General features: G+C 40.1%; 1 protein-coding gene and 1 pseudogene across 2 annotated transcripts in view; one reads left to right on the forward strand and one right to left on the reverse strand.

Annotated features, from left to right (window-relative positions):
• Positions 1-20,653, reverse strand: part of FNDC3B (fibronectin type III domain containing 3B) — a 339,705-nt gene that overhangs the window by 314,451 nt on the left and 4,601 nt on the right. The gene's annotated exons all lie outside the window — the stretch shown is intronic.
• On the forward strand, positions 15,484-15,642 carry LOC116581200 (annotated as a pseudogene).

The raw sequence follows: 20,653 nt of genomic DNA on the forward strand, positions 1-20,653 counted from the left end.
CCTTCAGAGATGGGCCAAACGACTAAGGAAAGCCGCTAAACAACAGTTGTGGGCTAACAGCCAGCTTATCACATAAGCGCACACGACCCAAATGAAGCTTCTGACCCACGTTTCCCAAATCAGCTAGAGTGGTCTCAGTAGATCTCTACATGCCAACTCTTCATGCACCCTTTGTAAATACTAAATATCAGGGGGTACTGAGGTTGACAAAAGCAAGTGTATAGACCACAAACCTCCTTCTAAATCACTATCCCGAAGAACAAATGCACTCCAGATATTAAGATTCCAAATTCCACTCACCTCCTCAGGGGGGAAAAAAAATTAAATAAAAACTTGAGGAATAAAGTAAGAAGTCAATGTTCTCATATAAACATGACAAGCCCAATTCTATCACTGCAATATACTCTTTGACTTCAGTACAAAAATCTTTTTTGACCATCTGGAGCTACTCCAGGCATGAGGCCAAAACTTCGCAATTCCTTTTCAAAGTAAATGACAGATCAGTAACTGCCACGTTGCTAATGCACAGCCAGAAGGGAGCACCTCATATCCTAGTCAGTGTTCCCTGGAGTTTTACACATGTAGTAAAAACAAAGTGCTTCCACATAAATCTGCCCGCTTACCAATATTCCAAACTGAAAAGCGATCATGTCACTTCTGAACAAGGCGGCATTTTTAGGGTGTGATGCTATCACCCTATCTCAGAGGCAGGAAGTAGGACCTTCTGCAAGTTTCACTAAGAAGAGCCAGCTCTAAACCAGAAAGAAACCTAAGTTTGTCAATATTTCAGTTCTCCAGAAATGGCCCATGGAAATCTACTAGATACTTCGAGTCTGTCCCCTGCAGTGATGGAGACGTCGGTAAGATTGCAATAATCCGGGACGCCTGGGTGGCTCAGTTGGTTAAGCAGCTGCCTTCGGCTCAGGTCATGATCCCAGCGTCCTGGGATCAAGTCCCACATCCGGCTCCTTGCTCGGCAGGGAGCCTGCTTCTCCCTCTGTCTCTGCCTGCCACTCTGTCTGCCTGTGCTCACTCTCGCTCCCTCTCTCTCTCTGACAAATAAATAAAATCTAAAAATAAATAAATAAATAAATAAATAAAACCACCTTTTAAAAAAAAAAAAAAGGATTGCAATAATCCTGGGATCACGTAATACACAGGGAAACAGGGGTGAACCCAAGCTCAATGGTATCCTGTAAAGTTGGTGCAGACTTCTTTTTCAACCCTGTTGACCAAAGAGCAGGATCACTTTCTTCACTCATCCAGTGAACCAAATGGAGAGCCTATGACATGCCAGGTACATACAATAATGGTGAATGGATATGGAGCTTTTCAACACCTCCGCCAAGAACATGAAAAGTCCGACCGAGACCAATTTCACGTAACATGCTCAGAATAAGAGTAACATGAAAGTTCAGAGGCTTAAATTTGGTAATCCGCCCCAGGAATGTTCTAAGCAGAAAGACGTTGACCAGCAATGGCTAGGGACTTACTGCAAATATTTCTTTCCAGATTTCAAAGACATGGCAGTTATCTCAAAAGTCACACCTTCCACTGGGAAACTAGCTTATCCTTTAAGAAAAACAGTTTAAAACTGAACAATGTGAAAATATATCTGGCAGCAGGCAGAGAAGTTGTAAGGAGTTTTACAGATGAGGAAAGTTGCTAAACAAAGCTCACAAAATTAAACTGCAGATAGACCACAAGTAAGTAGAAAAGAGGCAATTACAGGTCTCACTCTTCTAATGAACAAACTCTTCCTTGAGGATGAATTCACAGATTCAGAGTTAAGAGAGCTGGAAAACTCATTTGAGATCATCCCACCCTGATTTCACCCAGCTCACTTCATAAAGAAGCTATTTTGTGTGTCTGCCTTCAAAGTGTCAAGTAATCATTACCAAATTACTGGTATCTGACTGTCCTGAGCCAACTCCAAATGGAATCCTTCTGTCCCTGAGAACAGGGAAGAGATGTGCAATCTTATCAGGCAGGAATGGTGGCGAGAGAATTCAGATCCTGGAGCAGAAAATGCAGATTGGAATCCTCAGCACAAGAATGCATGAGGAGGATTCCTTGTCCCCCTCTGACATAGGAGAAAGAGAGGTGAATGACGATGGACTCACCTTCCCTCCTCCCAAGGGTTTAATAGGCTCCAGTGGAAATTCCAAGGCAAGTACCACCATCAACTTCTGGGAGGAGTGGAGCAGGAGGAGAGGGCATCAACCGCTGCAAGATTCTGAACAAGAGGAAGACTTGTAAGGAAAAGTGGGAATTTGGAAGACATTTTGGGCTGAGGCAGGTGATTTGGTGACGTGCAAAGAATAGACTGCAAGCAACACCAAGAATGCTGCGTACTACAGAATATTTGAAGAAACAAAAATTGCAAAAATTAAGGCTTACCTCAAAAGTATTTAACAAAGAAAGGAAGCAAAAGATACAAGCCAACAAGAATGGCAACAAATCACTCCCAAGAGAAACCTTCATGATCTAAAGAGAGTACATTCACATGCAACTAATACAGCAAATCTCCCTCTTTCAAAGGAGTGATCAGTATCTCATATTTTATAGAAGGAAACTATCTTCTGACTCGACCTAAATTCACTTCTTCGTTCATTTTCCTCTCACTTTGATCTCTGTTCTTCACTTAATCAAGACTGTATTTTCTCTCAGCGATATATGGGCTTCAGGAAATAACAGAAATCAAAATGACAGTAGGGCGAAGAATGACTGAACAAATGAATGGGCAGATGAGAAAAGTACTTAGAAATACTATACATAAAATCAGCTCTGGGACGCCTGGGGGGCTCAATAGGTTAAACATCTGCCTTTGGCTCAGGTCATGATCCCAGGGTCCTGCATCGAATCCTGCATTGGGCTCCCTGCTCAGCAGGAGGCTGCTTCTCCCTCTGCCTGTCTTTCCTTCTGCTCATACTCTCTCGCTCTGACAAATAAATAAATAAAATCTTTTTTCTAAAAATCATCTCTGTTCAAACTGCAAAATATCAATCGTAATGCTTAAAGAATCATCAAATAGTGACAGAAAGAAAAATCCCACTCTCCGGAAGCAGAAAAATAGCAGATGACCAGGATACCAGAGGCAAGTAACAGGGATGGACACAGAGAGGCGGGGAGGGGGAACGTGCCAACCACAGAATAGAAAGAGTAAATTTCCAAACGGCCCGCGAGGGGGTTTGTGGGGGAGCAAGTGGGGCCTGACTCGTCGTGGTAATGCCAGCAGCTCACAAGCTTCAGACATCTTTTTTGCATACGTAAGAAACTGTTAAGAAGGAAGTAAAACTGCACAAACTTAACCTCTGTACCAGCATGAGCATCTCATGCGACCGTTTTTCTCAGAAACAGGGAGCTATGCTGATACATAAATCAGGATTTTTGCTAAGTGTCCCCCAGTAATCAAATTCATGCTTCATGCGTTGTTTGTGGACCAGAAAAGTTAATTCTGTAAAAAAAGATCAGGGATCTCTTTAGTTCTTTGCTCCAACTTAGTCAAGATTGCGTAACTTGTACAAACATAACCGCTTCCTGCCCACTGAACAAAGCAATTAATGGACTGGGCACAGTTTCTAAGAGGATTTAAGGGGAAGAAATCAACCTGGCCAGTCTGACTGCAGTTCATTTTAAAGAAACAAGAAACGGGAAAATATAGATATCATTGTTTGATTGAATAGTGGTCATTCTTTCTTCACTTAAGTTTCCTCCCACAAACAGACTGTAAATGACACACTGGAAAAGAATTTGCTTCAAAATCACTGTAACAATGTATCTACCATCCATACCTTCAATTCATTATTGAAACATAATGTGCAGACCCTGCCATTTTGGAAGGAAAAAAATAAAAACTGATAAACTTTTACAAGTTCAGAAGCACGACCATTCATATAGGATGGACTTTACAAAGGAAGAAGTATCAAATCAAAAAGGAAGGAGAGAGAGACAAGAGAAAGAAAAGCAACCAATGAGAAAGAAAAGCAACCATGGTTCCCAGCAACTTTCCAGGACTGGTTCCATGATCTCAAGTGGTCCAGGAACACTGCCCTCATTTCTTGTACAACGAATTCAACTATTTTCTTTTTTTTTTTTTTTTTTGCTTAAGCTAGTTTGAGTTGGTTTATTTGCAAGACAAATAATTCTTGATTATTATTAACACCAAAAATCTTTTGATCTTCACATATTTTCAGGCATTTCAATAATTTTATTTTTTAAAGCTGTTATTTTTAAGTCCTCTCCACACCTCCATGTGGGACAAGAACATACAACCCAGCCATCTGAAGAGTCACAAGCTCCACTAACTGAGCCAGGCAGGCACCCCACCCCAGTTATTTTATTTTTTTTTAAAGCAACCTGGGGATTTATTTATGTATTTATTTATTTGAGAGAGAGCAAGCATGAGGCGGGGGGGTGGGGGGGTGGGGGGGGGAGTTGACAACACAACAAACCAACTCCTAGTGAGCCCAGAGCCCGCCAGAGCCTACCACATTTCTATCCCAGGATCCTGAGATCATGACCGAAGCCAAGCCAGACATGTAAACCAACTGAGCCACCCAGGAACCACCCCCTATCTCAGTTATTTTAAAGTGAAAATCTCATATACTTCCAAGAATCAGAACTGGAACACAGCTTTAAAATTAATACCAAGCAAGTTTCCTCCTGGTTCAAACACATGGAGTATCAGTATCAATGTATTGCTGTGGTTAAGTCATTTACTCAGTAAACACTTACTCAATACTTACTGTTTGCCAGACACTGTATAAAAAGAAGTCGGGGGGGGGGGGGGGTGCACCCAAGTGACTCTTCATCATTTCAGTTCAGGTCATGATCTCAGGGTCCTGGGATCAGGCCCGGAGTCAGGCTCCTCGCTCAGCAGGGAGTCTGTTTGTCCCTCTGCGCCCCTCCTCCTGCTCACTTGCTCGCTCTCTCTCTCAAATAAATAAAATATTTTTTAAAAAAAGAAAAAAGACAGACATGGTCCCTGCCCTCAAGGAACTTCTGTTAGTGGAGAACACAAGAGGAATTAGAAGTCTCCCTGCTCCTTTCCTTGCCACACACCTGGACAGACTAGCTACTTCTAACTGAACCGAAGGCTCCCTAAGCTTCAGGTACTGGTTCATGCTACCCAAAAGTTCCTACAGTCTTCTACTTCTAAAGGAGAAATGAAAAGTAGGATGTGGGCCACTACGGTTTTCTCTCACCACAGTGGATAATCAGCATTGTAATCCAGGGGACACCAAAAAAAGCCTGGGCATGGGTCCAACTCATAAATATGCCTTACCCTCTGTCTTCTACCACCACCAACTTTCACCTGACCACCACCTACAACTGTGAACATACATCTACCAGCCCCCTATACCGGAGCAATGGGACTGACTGACACAGAAGAGAGCACCTTATCATTTCTAATTAAAATCCACTGTCTTTCTTTTTTTTTTTTTTTTAAGATTTTTTAAGTAATCTCTATACTCAATATGGGGCACAAACTCACAACCCTGAGATCAAGTCATATGCTCTACTGCCTGAGCCACCCAGGTGCCCCAACCATCTTTCACTTTTACTTATTTCAGAGGGTCACTGCAAAACGGAGTCATGAGAATCCTAAGAGAACATCAGAGAACTAAGTGTCAACTGGTCATTATGAGGGTCTTCCCTTCAAGATGGAAGCACATTACGCAACAACTTTTAATAAGCAACAGCCAATCGAGGACAAAGACCTCTCAGAGCAAACAGGAACTGAAGAGCTGGTTACATCTTCACATTCTTGCAAATTCAAACATGTATTCCCGAAAGCTGAAGGCAGGAAGATAGAGGTCATCAGATGCACAAGTGGTTTAAAACATTTCAAAATGAAGATTCTCACTAACCAAATCACTCAAAAGAACAGCGCTAGGGAAGAAGGGCTACATGGCTTCTATTTGTCTAAAAGCTTGAATTCACTGAACTATAGATAAACATCTTTATACGCAATCATCCGCTTAGTATCCTGGAAAAAATATCATTATGCTAAAGGTTAAGCAAGTTTATATAGGCTATCAGGTATAATGTTTCCAATGATTACTTTTCCATGGCAAAACACGAACTGAGTTACTGATTAAGGAAAATAAACAATAACACCTAAGCTGTATCTTTGTCTTGATTTCTGGACAACCCTAAATACACCAGAAGTATTTCAAATAAATGAGTCAGACAATCTACAACAAATTCCAGCTAGTCGGCTAATAACCCATACATAATACATAATCCAAATAGAATACAACTATTTCAAATTCCTAATCACGAAAACAGTTTTTCAGATCAAAACATTTGACTCCCAAATACTCTCTGAATATCAGGTGAAATTTCTCAAAGCCCTTAAAATATTTTTATATGTAAATTTCAAATTCCCCATGCCATAGGGTACAATTAGTGGCAGGTGCGCTGAGGAGCACTAATCTCTGAGTTGTCGAAAAAAAAAAGAAAAGAAAAAAAAAAAAGAAAAAGAAAACACAGAAAAAAACCTGGGGGAGCCAATGGTTCCTGAGACCCTTATTATGGAAGAAGCTAATAGAAAGCCATATTTCTTTTACAAATGAAATACAAATACGGATTTAAAAAATGTCTCCAAGATACATTCTAGGTCATGTGCTACCCTTAAATGTAATTTACAAAACACAGATAGAATTACTATGAAAGAATCATATGCTTTGCTTATTCTTGTACATAATTATAGTGACAAATTAATGAGGAAAATAAACATCATATAAAAGTAGTAGGTCGTGGCTGGTGACAACCAGAAGCAAACCATTAGGAGCAAAAGGGTCACCACTGTAGGCAAACTGCTAAAAGGTTTTAGGGATTAAGACAAAGAGAAAGGACAACATTCACAAAGGATCCCTTGGTTCACTTTTCTCTTCTATAAGGATATTACAACGTCCTTTCTAATAGATCATCTTAGGAAGCAAAGAAAAAGCTCTGGGTATGAAGTCAAGGCGACAATGCGATGACCTTAAGTTATGGTGCTTCAGCTACAGAACACAAGACATTCTGTTCTACATGAACTCAAGATCCATTAAAACAGAATCACTTCTTTTACCTCCTCTAGACACAAAGACTGAAACATCTGCTTCTTCCAGCACTGGCTACTCCTGTGATTTTTAAGCAAGTCCCTTCAATGTAAGATCCTCCTTTCATCACATATTTCTGGGAAAATCCAAAAGCTTTTCAGTGTCTCAGAAGAATGAATTATATACCAACTGAGAATCTGTAACAGAACATCCCAATAAAGCAAACATCAAAATAGCAATAAAGATCTTTTGCCTTGTTCAGAAAAAGAGAGGAGGGGTATTAACTTGCCAAAAAAAAAAAAAAATCATCTTTTAAAAGATCATCTAAAACAAAGACAAAGACACAAAAGGAGTGGAAATCAAGTGAGCTGTGAGATGAGCGGGTGTGACTCTGAAAGACAGTATGATTAGGATAAGCAGGGACAGGCTGACATATTTTCTCTGTCACATTAACTAATACCAACTTTCTCTTCTTGTTATTAAGACCACAGAGTAACTGACCGGCCTAATGAATAAACAGATTTTCCTCAACATGAACGATGCCTGTGAAAAGCAAATTCATCATGGGGGGGGGGGGGGGGGGGCTGTGACAAAGTCTTCCTTCAAGCAAGTTTCCAAAAGCCAGTGGGGGATGTGAGAAACGGGGCAGTTTGCAAACCTGTAGTGTGACGTCTAGAACCGTGCCAGTTCTGAGAGTACTCAGAAAGGTCTTCTACACACCTAACTTACAGACATCTACTCATGATTTCCATGTGGATAAGGGCCAAACCTCCCTATAATGGAGATTAAGAATATCAAGGTGGGGTTTGTTTTGTTTTGTTTTTAATGACATTGTTCTTCTCCCAGCCCAACAGTCAACGTCTATGCTGCATTGTGTGATTTTTTTTTTTTTCCTCCCTGCAAGTTAGAAAATTTAATTTTCTTCATTTCCAGCCAGGGCCTCTCAAACAAATCTAATGGGTGCAGACAGCATTTCCTGCCTACTGTAAGAAAATAATAGGATTGCCATTATTAACATGGCCCGAGGCATGCACTGAGGTGGGGCACTGAAGAAACTGACCTTTAATTTTCACCAGTTAGCCTACACTGCCTGCCTGGGTTTTGTTTTTGTTTTTCTAATAAAGGTGAAGGTTATTTTTTTTTCTCCAACGTTAAGGTCTAACACTGGCTCATTCACTCTCACGGAGCAAGACAGGCTCCAATCCCTATTATCCTTTCCATTCAACTGTGTTTATGTCTAGAAAAACCCTGCCAGTAAACAACCCGCTAAAACTCGGTTCTGTTTTTCTTCTCTCTTTTGGATCTAGGCTTCCAATTTTTAAGAAGTTGGTGAGGTTCAGGAATGGCCAAAGCAGAAAAAATTATTCTATTCACTGACACCTCTACCAAACACTGTGTGTCACACTAAAGAAATGAGCATCCAAAAAATAAGCAGCAAACGTGGCTACGATTTCAAGAAACACTTCAACATCTGAACCTGCAGTGGAGGCTTTATGCCATTACAGAAATGAGGAACAGAGGTGGTGACCCAAAGATGAAAGGCAGGTCTCCGGAGCCCCATGGTCTCACCCACTGATGTCAAGTCCTGCTCTTCTCTCTTAAAAACAGTTAGAACAACATCCACGAGAAAAGCGAGAGGGGACGGGAGGGAGGGGCTCTTCCTTTATTACAACTCTCCTTTGATCCTAGACTGGAGGAGAGCAAGCAGAGCTGTCACAGATCTTTTTAAAAAGGGAAAACCTCTCTTTGCAGGGGCAGGAGCGAAGAAAAATATGGGTAGAAGCTGCACTTGTAATAACTAGTACTGCTTGACATTCAGACAGGCTTCTTTTTCTCCCCAAAGGGCTCCTTACATATATTACTTCATTTTCTACCCCTACTATGTTACTAAGGAAAGGCAGAGACTCAAAGTCTAGCTTTAGAGAACAGTGGTAAAGCTGTCATGTATACAAGGATACTCAAGGAGTCAATCAATGGCAAGGCCAAGACAAAACTGATGGTTAATATCCATATACATTTAAAATAATTGGGAACATTTTTTACCTAACGATCATCCTATTAAGAAGTATGTCCAACAGTTACACTGGTCTGTAGTCAGTGAATAAAATAATATAATAGCAGCTATCACTTGCTAAGCCCTTGTTCAAAGCTCTGTGCCAAGCCAGAGAGCCCTAATAATTCCTGTTTAAAGAGCCATGGAGATTAATGTAACCAAAGTCAGACTTAGTCCACACAGTGAGGTCTCAAGCTTAGGTCTTCTCCAGAGCACACCGGTTCAGTCATTCCACTACAAATGACGGCTATTACCAAAAACATTAATCCCAAGTTATATCTGTAGTTTCCCATGCCCTAATATAAAAATCGTATGGAAATCTGCTTTCATAGACAGCAGCTGACTAATTCCCAAGAAGGATCTCCTTTAAAAGATGTTTCCTTTCAATCTACCTTACCTGCAATCAAACTTTCTAGAAAATCATTCTATACTTTTTCATGAAAAATGTTATCAATTTCTTGAAACTTACTGAAGATACACAAACACACAAAGTGTGTTAAAAAACACTTTTTTTTTTTTTTTTTTAGGTTTCTCCGTTCATCTGCCAAGCAGAATATCTGACAGCAGACTAGAAACTGTCCCTCTCCTGAACTCATGGATGACTCAGTGGAAACTAGAATTTGGAAAACCTGCCATCCCACATGAAATATAATAGGAACAAACTCGCTCACCTTGTGGGTGCTACGTCCTTCCCCAAACCCTGGCCTCCTCTCCTCAGGCTACAATCCCGGCTCCTCACAAAGAGCAAAGAAGGAAAACCTGCAAAACTAGCAAGTTAACAAGCAAACACCTGGAACCCAAAATTACCCCAAATGAAATGAAATTTATTTGAATTCTTAATTCTTTCACTTCTGAATCAACTACTATGCCCTGATAGGTTTAAGCAAACTCCCGGGAACACTGAGCTTAATTGAAGAGAATCAGAAAGCGAAATATAAATAGGAAAGGACACTGTCTCCGTGTTTAAATTTAATGTAATAAGCAAATGGCCAAGTCTAAAAAGTTAGGTTTTAAAATTCTTCAGATTCTGACAGGTATCATTAAGATCCAGTTAAAGGAATGGCTCAGTAAGCACATAGCAGGATTAAAATATGGAAAAGTAAACAGACCTGGAAATAGCTGTGTTTCTTCATTAGTGAAGAAATTTTATAGTAAATTGAGATATCTGCTGCTAATTGAAGACTGAAATAAAATATAAGCCTTAAAAGTTGCTACCCATTTCTTTTCTCTTCTCCATACTTCTCCTTTAAAAAAAAAAAAAGAAAAAAGAAAAAACAGCATTTTAACAATTAAACTTACTTCCTTTCTAAGAGGCTAAAACCACTGATTGTGTAATTTCTTTGAACATGAATCCACATACACAGGCGAGTTGGAGTATTCCTTACCCAAAATGAAGTAAATTTCCACCTTCAGGTGATGGTGGTGAAAGTGTGTAAGGGTTAGACTGAAGAGGGTCTGAGCAATTTAAAATAAAAATAAGCAAATAAAATGCCCAAATCCTAAAATTAACATATTCCTTTTTTGTTTTTTTGTTTTTGTTTTTTTTTAAAAGATTTTATTTATTTATTTGACAGACAGAGATCACAAGTAGACAGAGAGGCAGACAGAGAGAGAGAGAGGAGGAAGCAGGCTTCCTGCTGAGCAGAGAGCCCAATGCAGGACTCGATCCCAGGACCCTGGGATCATGACCTGAGCCGAAGGCAGCGGCTTAACCCACTGAGCCACCCAGGCGCCCGTTCCTTTTTTAATAAATGCCTGAAACCGTTCTCTTTACATCTTATGGGACACAACAGATTTTTTTTTTAAAGATTTTATTTAGTTATTTGTCAGAGAGAGAAAGAGGGCACACAAGCAAGGGGGGCAGGAGGAAGAGGGAGAAGCAGGCTCCCAGCTAACCAAGGAACCTGATGCCGGGCTCGATCCCCGGATCCTGGGATCACCACTGGAGCTGAGGACAGATGCTTATTAGCTAACTGAGCCACCCAGGCGTCCCAGATTTTTAAAAGTAAGTCCTCCTATGAGTTATAGCCAGGGTAATCTGCATCTGCAAACCTGCCCCCAGCAAGCCTTGAAAGCTGAGAGCAGGAGAGGAGTCCCAGTCCCCAGTGCCCCAAAGAGGAGGCTGCTCAGGCAGCCCAGCTTGGAGCACCACTTCTTCACATGTTTCCCCATTTACAGCCTTCCTCCTGCTCAGAAGAGAAAGAAGGAAAGGAGGTTCCAAGAGCCCTCCCTGTTCGGTGGGAACACAATCCCCAGAGCAGGGCAGAGCTCCTTCTAGGCCCAGAGGGCATTTCCGGGAAGCAGCGGGAAACCTTGAGGTAAGACAGCCTGAGGGCGGCATCTTCATTAGTCTGAGTCCACACCACCCCACACAGGGAACAAAAGCAAGTTGGGCCCCACTTCAGAGGCTTGTCCTTAACTCACCTCAGTGAACTCACTTTCTAAAGATGGAGTAGAGAACTAAATGATTTCTAACAAAGGAAGCATTTAGGGTTGCCAGCTCCCCAGGTTTAGCCTGGGCCGTTTGGGAAAGCAACAGGGCTCCTCTGAATCCTGAGGTCACCTTTCATTAACCACAGGAGCCGCTTCTTTGAGCTCAGAGGAGAGGCTCCCTCTAGTCACTGCTGTGCTGGTCCCATCTCTGTGGTCGCCTCTGGGACAACCCAAACACTACAAACTATTAGCCTTAAAAGGAGAGAAAGGGTTAGTATCAGCAGTGGTAGGCTCTGCTTTTCCAGGTGTAAATTGTAAGCACAGGATCTTGCTCTGTATAAATTAACTTAAATGAAAGGCTTCAAGGAGATGGATGTAAGATGAACAAAACTGTACTGCTACTCAGTGATTTCTTAAATCTGAGTTTTTCAAATGTCTGAAGAAGGTAAAAACTTCACTATCATTTCCTAACCGACTGCTCTACATTTTTTCCATTCACTATATTGAATTTCTTATGTATTTCTACAAAGTACACTATAATCCGGTTTCTCTCATCCCAAGATTACGTCGCTATCACAGAAAACAATCTAGGAAAAATCTAATCTCTTGGGAAATGTCCAGAATATTATTATTGGGTTTTTTTTTGAGATTTTATTTACTTGAGAGAGAAAGAGACAGAGATTGAGATAGAAACGGGAGGGAGAAGCGGCTCTCCACTGAGCAAGGAGCCCATGTGGGGCTCAATCCCAGGACCCCAGAATCATAACCTGAGTCTTAAGCAGACGCTTACCCAACTGAGCCACCCATGTGCCCCTTATTATCATTTTAAAAATAAATTTTAGGTTTCTGGGCAAAAGGTTGAGCACATGGAAGGTCATCAACTAATACTCAGTCTTAGAATCCAGCTAGTTACCTGGGAGCACAACACTTCTCCAAGTCTGGATATACAAATAAGGTATTTCATGGGAACTACTGAAGAGCAGTGATGCAGCTGAAAAGTTCTGGGAACAGTCTAGGTGATACTGCGAACTTTCTATGCCTTTCTAATCTTTGAGTCACCTAACATTTATAGGGCACCTGGTATCTACCAGCTTCTGCTGCAGATACTGGAAACATACAGAAAAACAGAAAACAACACCTACCTTCCAGGTTAGGTTTATGAATATGGCTGGTGTGTGGTAGGTGCTTGACAGTTACTGGTTACTTACTACGTTTTACATCTTACTTGTGGCCACAGAGTGTTTCTAAGTTTGGCGCACAAATGACAAGTGTCCTGAACTCCTTTCTATATAAAACTGCCAAGAGCAGGTGATCGTTTTGCCCTGAAGAATAGGATGATAAAACCATTTTAAGTCCAAACCCTTCAATTCTGCCCTGATTCTGAACTAGAGTCCTTCTGGTCTCCTAAGCACTCCTTCCACAACTTCTCGTCTGCCACTGGTCAAGAAGGTCAATTTCCCAGACTTGCCTGATCATATCATTCACCTGAAATACTTGATAAAATAAAGACTCCCAGATGACACCCCAGACCACAATGAGTAAGAGCCCCCTTGCACCCTCCATCCCACTCATGCTATAATGCTCCACGAGACTCTACTTTCAACACACTTTAACTCCACCTTCTAAATAAGGTAAAACTCCTTACCTTCAAATAGCTGAGGTCATGCGCCTCAGGTTTTCATGACATGCTCTTTGACTCTTTTTCCGTGTCTTAGTTTTACACCAAACACTCTGGCCACTAGTCTCACAGAATCCCCTTTCAGATGGACCCCCAATACCTCAACAAGGCATATTTTGGTTTATTTCTATCCCTTCATGTCACCTGTCTAGAATTTCCCTATAAAAGGATAACTTTGAACTACCACAATCTCTAAAAAGTTATCTTTTTCATATTTTTACCTATTAATTCCCAAACGGAGTCCAATGGATATGCAAAATATATATAATCGAGGACCACATTTTTGGGGAATAAAAATAGAAGCTATTTGGGGCGCCTGGGTGGCTCAGTGGGTTAAGCCGCTGCCTTCGGCTCAGGTCATGATCTCAGGGTCCTGGGATCGAGTCCCGCATCGGGCTCTCTGCTCAGCAGGGAGCCTGCTTTCCTCTCTCTCTCTCTGCCTGCCTCTCCATCTACTTGTGATTTCTCTCTGTCAAATAAATAAATAAAATCTTTAAAAAAAAGAAATAGAAGCTATTTGTTAAAATTTTTAAAATCAATGAGGAACCTGACACAGACATGAAAAAGCCCATTTATTCTCTGGAAAACTTTCAGGTTTTTTTTTTCCTTTTTTCCTTTTTTTTTTTTTTTTTTAAAGTAAACTCTGCACCCAACATGGGGCTTGAACTCACGACCCCAAAATTAAGAGTTGCATGCTCTACTGTCTGGGCCAGCCACGTGCCCCTTTCATTTCTTTAAAAAATAGTAATAAATGCAAAGCCAGACTTGCACTGAAGGTGACTCATGCCTTTGTTTTACTTTGTTTAAATATTTATTAGATCCCTACTATGAGAAAAAATAAAAAAAAAACCTCAGGAACACTGCTGGAAATAAAAATGTCCACAACATGGCCCATGTTTCAAAAAGGTAGAAGAAATACTGACAGAGCACCTGAGGAAAGGCATGACGTGTAAATGGCACATTCCAGCTTGGAATCCATCCATCTGACCACCCAGGGGACATTTACTATGCACTCACCATGAAAGACCCTAAATCAGTTATCACTCCCACATTCAAGTTAGAGGGGCAAGGAGACAATAAGACAACACCGAAAAAGACAAATGGTCTCCAAAGCACAGATAAAGTCCTAGAAGAATTTATTTTTTTTTAATATTTTATTTATTTATTTGATAGAGAGAGATCACAAGTAGGCAGAGAGGCAGGCAGAGAGAGAGGGGGAAGCAGGCTCCCTGCCGAGCAGAGAGCCCAATGCGGGGCTCGATCCCAGGACCCCGAGATCATGACCCGAGCTGAAGGCAGAAGCCCTAACCCACCAAGCCACCCAGGTGCCCCAGTCCTAGAAGAATTTAAAGAAAACTACAAATGACCTAAGAGGAGGCTCTGGAACCTAATGAGGGTATGCAAAATGGAATAGGACATTCTTTTCTTTAGAATAGGCAAAAGTTAATGAAGAGCACTCTGCAGGGTGCCTGGGTGGCTCAGTGGGTTAGGCCTCTGCCTTTGGCTCCGGTCATGATCTCCGTCCTGGGATCCAGCCCAGCATCCGGCTCTCTGCTCAGCGGGGAGTCTGCTTCCCCCTTCTTTCTCTGCCTGCCTCTCTGCCTACTTGTGATCTCACGGTCTCTGTCAAATAAGTAAAATCTTTAACAACAACAAAAAAAGACTACTCTGCAAACAAGTTATTATTCTTCATATCTCTACTAGATATAAAGAGATCATCTCACTGCCTTTTGATATCAGTTGGTCATGAGAATGCCTCTGGAGGGAGTAATTAGTAGGCCACAAAATCACCTGCTATGGCATGAATACCGTTTACATATACACAGCAAAGAAAATACAGTACACCACAGAGTGAGCAGAGCACACACTCAGTACCATCATATACCCTTGCAACTTTATACTGTTTTCCAGGAGTTCAGGAATTAATGAACTCTTATGGACGACAAATACTTTTTTTATTACTTTAATTACATACATATATAATTAAAGTAATGTAATTTTCCCTATAACTTATTTGTGTATGAACTTAAATCTTTCCACTTGAATTTTTTTCTTTCTTGTATTCCGAACATGCACTTTATACCTGATGTTTAAGTTTTATACTTAATCACTTAATGGAAATCCCACCATCTTTTTGTAAGTGACCTACCCAAACTCAACAGCAGTATCTCAGGAGCAAAAAACAAAAACAAACCACCAACATTCAGGGAACAGTAACTACCACAAAATTACTAGCTGCAAGGGACAAGTTCATAATGATGGAAAAAACCTTTACGCAGTGGCAGTATCGCAGCCAATGAGGTTTATCTGAGGCGTGATTACTGCTAATAATGAATAAAACAGAATACTACATGCGTTCTTCACTCTATCCCTTCCAACAGGGTTTAGTCTAAGGACCAGAAGAATGTTAGCACCTAAACACTTCGAACGTGCGTACTAACTGAAACAACTTAGAACGTTTCTAAGTATTTCTCCTAAAGTACTGAAGAGCTAATGGAATAGAAAATATGACAAGTCTAAGTGCTCATCCCTGATTTTTGGCTGACTCACAGTGAAATTCAGCATAGATTACTTTACCTTTAAGTGCCTACATTGTCTTTGGGTATTAATAAACTACCAGGTTCATCTAAATATTAAAATGTCTTTTCCCCTTCCTCCAGAGATCTACTACTGTTAAACAGGGTCTTAAATTCAAGTCAGTTAATAAAATGAGGGCACTCTGATCTCTAAAAATGACCTAGGGGAATCTCCCCTTAGAATGCAAGAGGAGGGGGCGCCTGGGTGGCTCAGGGGGTTAAAGCCTCTGCCTTCAGCTCAGATCATGGTCCCGGGGTCCTGCTGAGCAGGGAGCCTGCTTCCTCCTCTCTCTGCCTGTCTCTCTGACTACTTGTGATCTCTGTCAAATAAATAAAATCCTTAAAAAAAAAAAATGCAAGAGGAGGAGGAGGAAAGAAAAACAGACAAAAAAACACCAGCAGTAAGGAGTAAGGAGGTAGACCAGGGCGGAGCAACTAGAGACAAATGGAGATGGTGTGGAATAAATCTTCAGTATCTTTTCTCGCTTTTTATTATGGTAAAATATACATAACAACACATTTATCATTTTGACCATCTTTAAGCATACAATTTCAGTGGCATTAAGTACATTCACAATGTTACACAACCATCACCATGAGTCTTTCTAAAACTTCCTTATCCCAAACAGAATCTCTATATCCACTAAACAGGAACTCCTATTCCCCTTCCCCTAGCCCCGGTAATCTCTATTCTACTTTGTGACTACGAATTTATCTCTTCTAGGTACCTCATGTAAGTGGAAACTCATAGCATTTGTCCTTTTGTGTCTGGCTTTTCTCACTCAGCATGTTTTCAAGGTTCATGCATTTTGTACCATGTAGAGGAATTCCAATCCTTTTTATGGCTGAATAATATTCCATTGTAAGTATATACTGCACTTGGTTTATCCATTTATCTGTGAATGGACGCTTGGGTTGTTTCCGCCTTTATGATATTATAAACACCGCTGCTATAAACACTGGTGTTCAAGTATCGGTGGGAGTCACTGCTTTTAATTATTTTGGGAACACACCTAAGAATGGAGTTGCTAGGTAATTCTATATTCATTTTTTTGAGAAACCACAAAACCGTTTTCCATGCAGCTCTACCTTTTATGTGCTCAATAGCAATACAGTAGGGTTCCAAGTCAATGTACTTTCAAGTCTTTTCTGATTCACTAATTCAGAATAATGTTTAACTCTATTACTCTAAAATGGAATTGTTTTTGAGACAAGAGAAAAACACAAAAGAAAAACCAGAAAAAGCACTATCTAAAGATAGTATTGTCCTCCTAAACAACTTAAACAATGGAAGAGACACTTAAAAGGGGAAAAAAAAACCCAAAATATAAAAGAAAGCATAATATCCTAAAAATATATGAAGTATCCCACACATAAAACTTGTACTGTAAAAACTGACCCCTAAAAAGTCATACACTAGAAAACTTCATTGTCTGAGTAACTGGATATAAATACACCGAAGTATTTTTAAAGAAATTTATTCTTCTTACCAGTCAGTTCTTTCAGCTGCCCAGGAAGGTCCTGCTTTAGTAAAAGCAGAGGAGGAGGGCGCGTAATGGGCTTATTTAAATACTACACACAGGACTTTCCACAAGTTTGCCCAAATGGCTAGGAAGGGGAGATAGGCAACTAGAAGTAATAATGATATTCTTAAACTTTTAACACCTGCTCTCACCCATCTGCCATCAAGTGCTTACAGGTGATAAAAGAAATTAACAAGTAGCGAAGCAAATGTCAACAGAAAAACTCCAAAACAAATAAACAGACATAACTGAAGTCTACTGGTGGGGTAAGATATGAAAGGTATTTGCTTGTTGTTGTGCTTTACTCTGCATACAAAAATATAGTTCTAACTTTTGCTAGTAAACTGTTCCTAGCAAGGGATAGCATTGAGTTAATCAACAATGCCAAGGGCTCTTGCTTCTCTATTGAACACACCCCCAGGAGAACCAGCTTCAACCCCTATTGCAGTTTTACACTGTTTTTACAACTGATTTTTCCAAAGTGCTTAAAAATAGTTTGTTCTCCTAATTTGGAAAATATTTTCTCTTATGATCTATTTAAACTTCTGTTAACAGTAAAACCTTTTCACAGAGAATGGGAAACCAAACTTTATCCTAGGCTTGCCTGGATAATTGCAAATTCCTAATTAGTTACATCAAGAACAATGGAGTTATTTTTAATAAAGACCCCTCTTTCACCAGTTACAGAGAAGTTAAATCCCTTAGGAATAAATTAAATCACGCTATTTCCTGGGATTTCAGAGGCTTCAATCATTCTCAAATTTACATTTGCTCATATATGAAGACGATTTTCTAGATAGTTACTTCAACAGAAAGCTCTTTATAATTGAAGACCATGAGTTGGCATCAAACTAACTTAGTTCAAGTAAACTTTTCTGATTGGTTGCCTTTATAGAAATCTTCAACTTCCAGAGTTAAAAGGAGGATGTATCAGAAAACTTAAATTGCAATATAAATTTAGTTTTAAACATAGCCTGTAAGTCCTGCAATTTTAACACTTCTCAAATTTCAGAAAGGACTAAAGAGTTGAAGTTGCTACCATCCTGCCCTAGAAGTTTGGTGGCAGACACCGTTCTCTACACAACATTCCAAAAATACAAACAAAATACCCTGTAAGTTAATAAAAAATGCTTTGTATTTGTCCCAAAAAAGTCAGAATAGAGTAGAATATCCCATTAACAAAGAATCTAGTCTAGAACTCAAGAAATGCTTTCTGAGGCACTAAGTAAGTGAATGAAATAAAATTAAATACCATCTCACTAAAACCTTCTCCCTCCAGTTATTTAAAACTGACAAGCAGTGTCAAGATATCAAAGAAACAAAACATTAGGAGCCAATGCCTGAAACAACAGTGAGCACTGCCAACAAGGGCATCTCATCAGCCAAGGGCACTGAAAATTACAATCTAGGAGTTACAGAATGCTAGACTTGCGTATCTCGAATAGGGGCAAACAGAAAAGATTCAAAGATGGATCCACTTTCAAAATGAGAAACACCCCCACACTACCTTAGCTGATTTACATCTGGCGGCCTAAAAAACTTCCTGTCCCCCATGCCCTCGCCAACACCCCATCTTTTTGGTCCACAGAGACCGATCCTAGACGGTAAAACTGCACCATCAACAATTCCCCTCCAGATAAGCTCCTGAGTAGGCACAAGCCTCTCCTGAGTTCTACCTTGCGAAGCCCCAAAGTAGCATCAGGTCATCTGCCCAGCGGGCCTGTGCTTGACTTGTACAGAGACCTGCCTGTCTAATGACGATGCAAGTACTTTCTGCCTTGCTGAAGCACATAACACCATACCATACCTCATATTCTTTATTTATTTATTTATTTATTTGGCAGAGAGAGAGAGAGAGAGAGAGAGAGCGAGCCTGCCAGAGTGTGCGGAGGTATGGAGAAGGAAAGAAAAACTTTAGCAGACTAGTCACGGACCACAGAGCCCCATGTGGGGCTTGATGTCAAGACTCCTAAGATCTTGACCTGAGCTAAAACCAAGAGTCACATGCTTAACCAACTGCGCCACAGTCGGTGGCAAAAAAAGGTGTGTGTGTGTGTACACAGACACATATATATATACATATATGTAAGTGTATAGTATATATATACTATTTATGTATAAGTAGTGTATATATATATACACCTATATTATTATATATGTGTGTGTATCTGTATATGTATAGATATATCTAGTATATATATACTATTTATGTATAAAGTGTATATATATACCTATACTATATATATGTGTGTGTACATCTGTATATGTATAGATATATCTCTCTATATTCAAAGTAAACTAAAGAATAAAGCTTCTCCTCAAGCACTTGGGCATATTCCCAACAGCCACAGGATGAGAAAGAAGGTTTGCTTGAAAATGTCTTTTACCAAAAAACTCTCATTTAATGGATTAACCTCATTAATGTGAAAAATGGCAATTACGACTTCTAAAATGGAAACACAGGTAAGGTGCAAAGCTCCCTGGACCTGAAAATATTCTTTTCCCCCCATTCTCAGCTGTAATTACTGGAAGCTCAAATAATAGGCTTACTTGGATAATATACAATGACTAAAGCCTTATGCCTCTATCATTCAGTATTGAAAGTTCCTCTAAAAGACTGCATTTTTCCCCTTGATCTCAAGAAAAACCCCAAATCAAACAGACTGTCATGTCCACGTCAGCAATGCTAGCCAGCTATCAGTTACAGCTAAGGAAAAACTTGCCCAAAACCTGGAGCTGGGACGACTTATGTACAGTACAATTTTTGAGAGGTCACAAATCAACTATTCATTCAGAATAAGGAGAAAATGAACACAACAATGTGAAGCTTTAAACTTTATTTACTCATCAAAAAGGGAAAAATAAATTCTTTTTCAAACTGTCCACATGCAATTTGGAGGTCTCTAAAAATGTGCAAAGTAATGTAACAGGAACAGCTATTCTGGAATATAAGGGACTACGGAGTTTGTGTAAGTCTTTACCAAACACTTTTCAATACACTGACTCATTAATTCCTTGGACAACCGTTTGGCAGGGGGAAAAAAAAAAAGGCATGGATGAGACGTTTCCTCTTTATAATAAAATCAGGAAATCCAAACTGAGAGAGGTTCAGAAGTGGATCAAAAATACTCAGTTAAAAAGTAAAGTCAGTCCATGGCAGAGCAGATTCTGATTTCAAACTGATACTCAGAGACAGCCCTCATCAGACATTTAAGATTTCTATCTTTGCCCATTATCTGCCCATCTCTCAATATCTTTTGTCTTTTAAGATTTTAGTAAGTCTCTCACTTGTATTAAATGCCTTGACGTTAGACAAATGGAACCAGGTATCATGAGTT

Source organism: Mustela erminea, chromosome 1 (assembly GCF_009829155.1).
Source record: "Mustela erminea isolate mMusErm1 chromosome 1, mMusErm1.Pri, whole genome shotgun sequence".
NCBI lineage: Eukaryota > Metazoa > Chordata > Mammalia > Carnivora > Mustelidae > Mustela > Mustela erminea.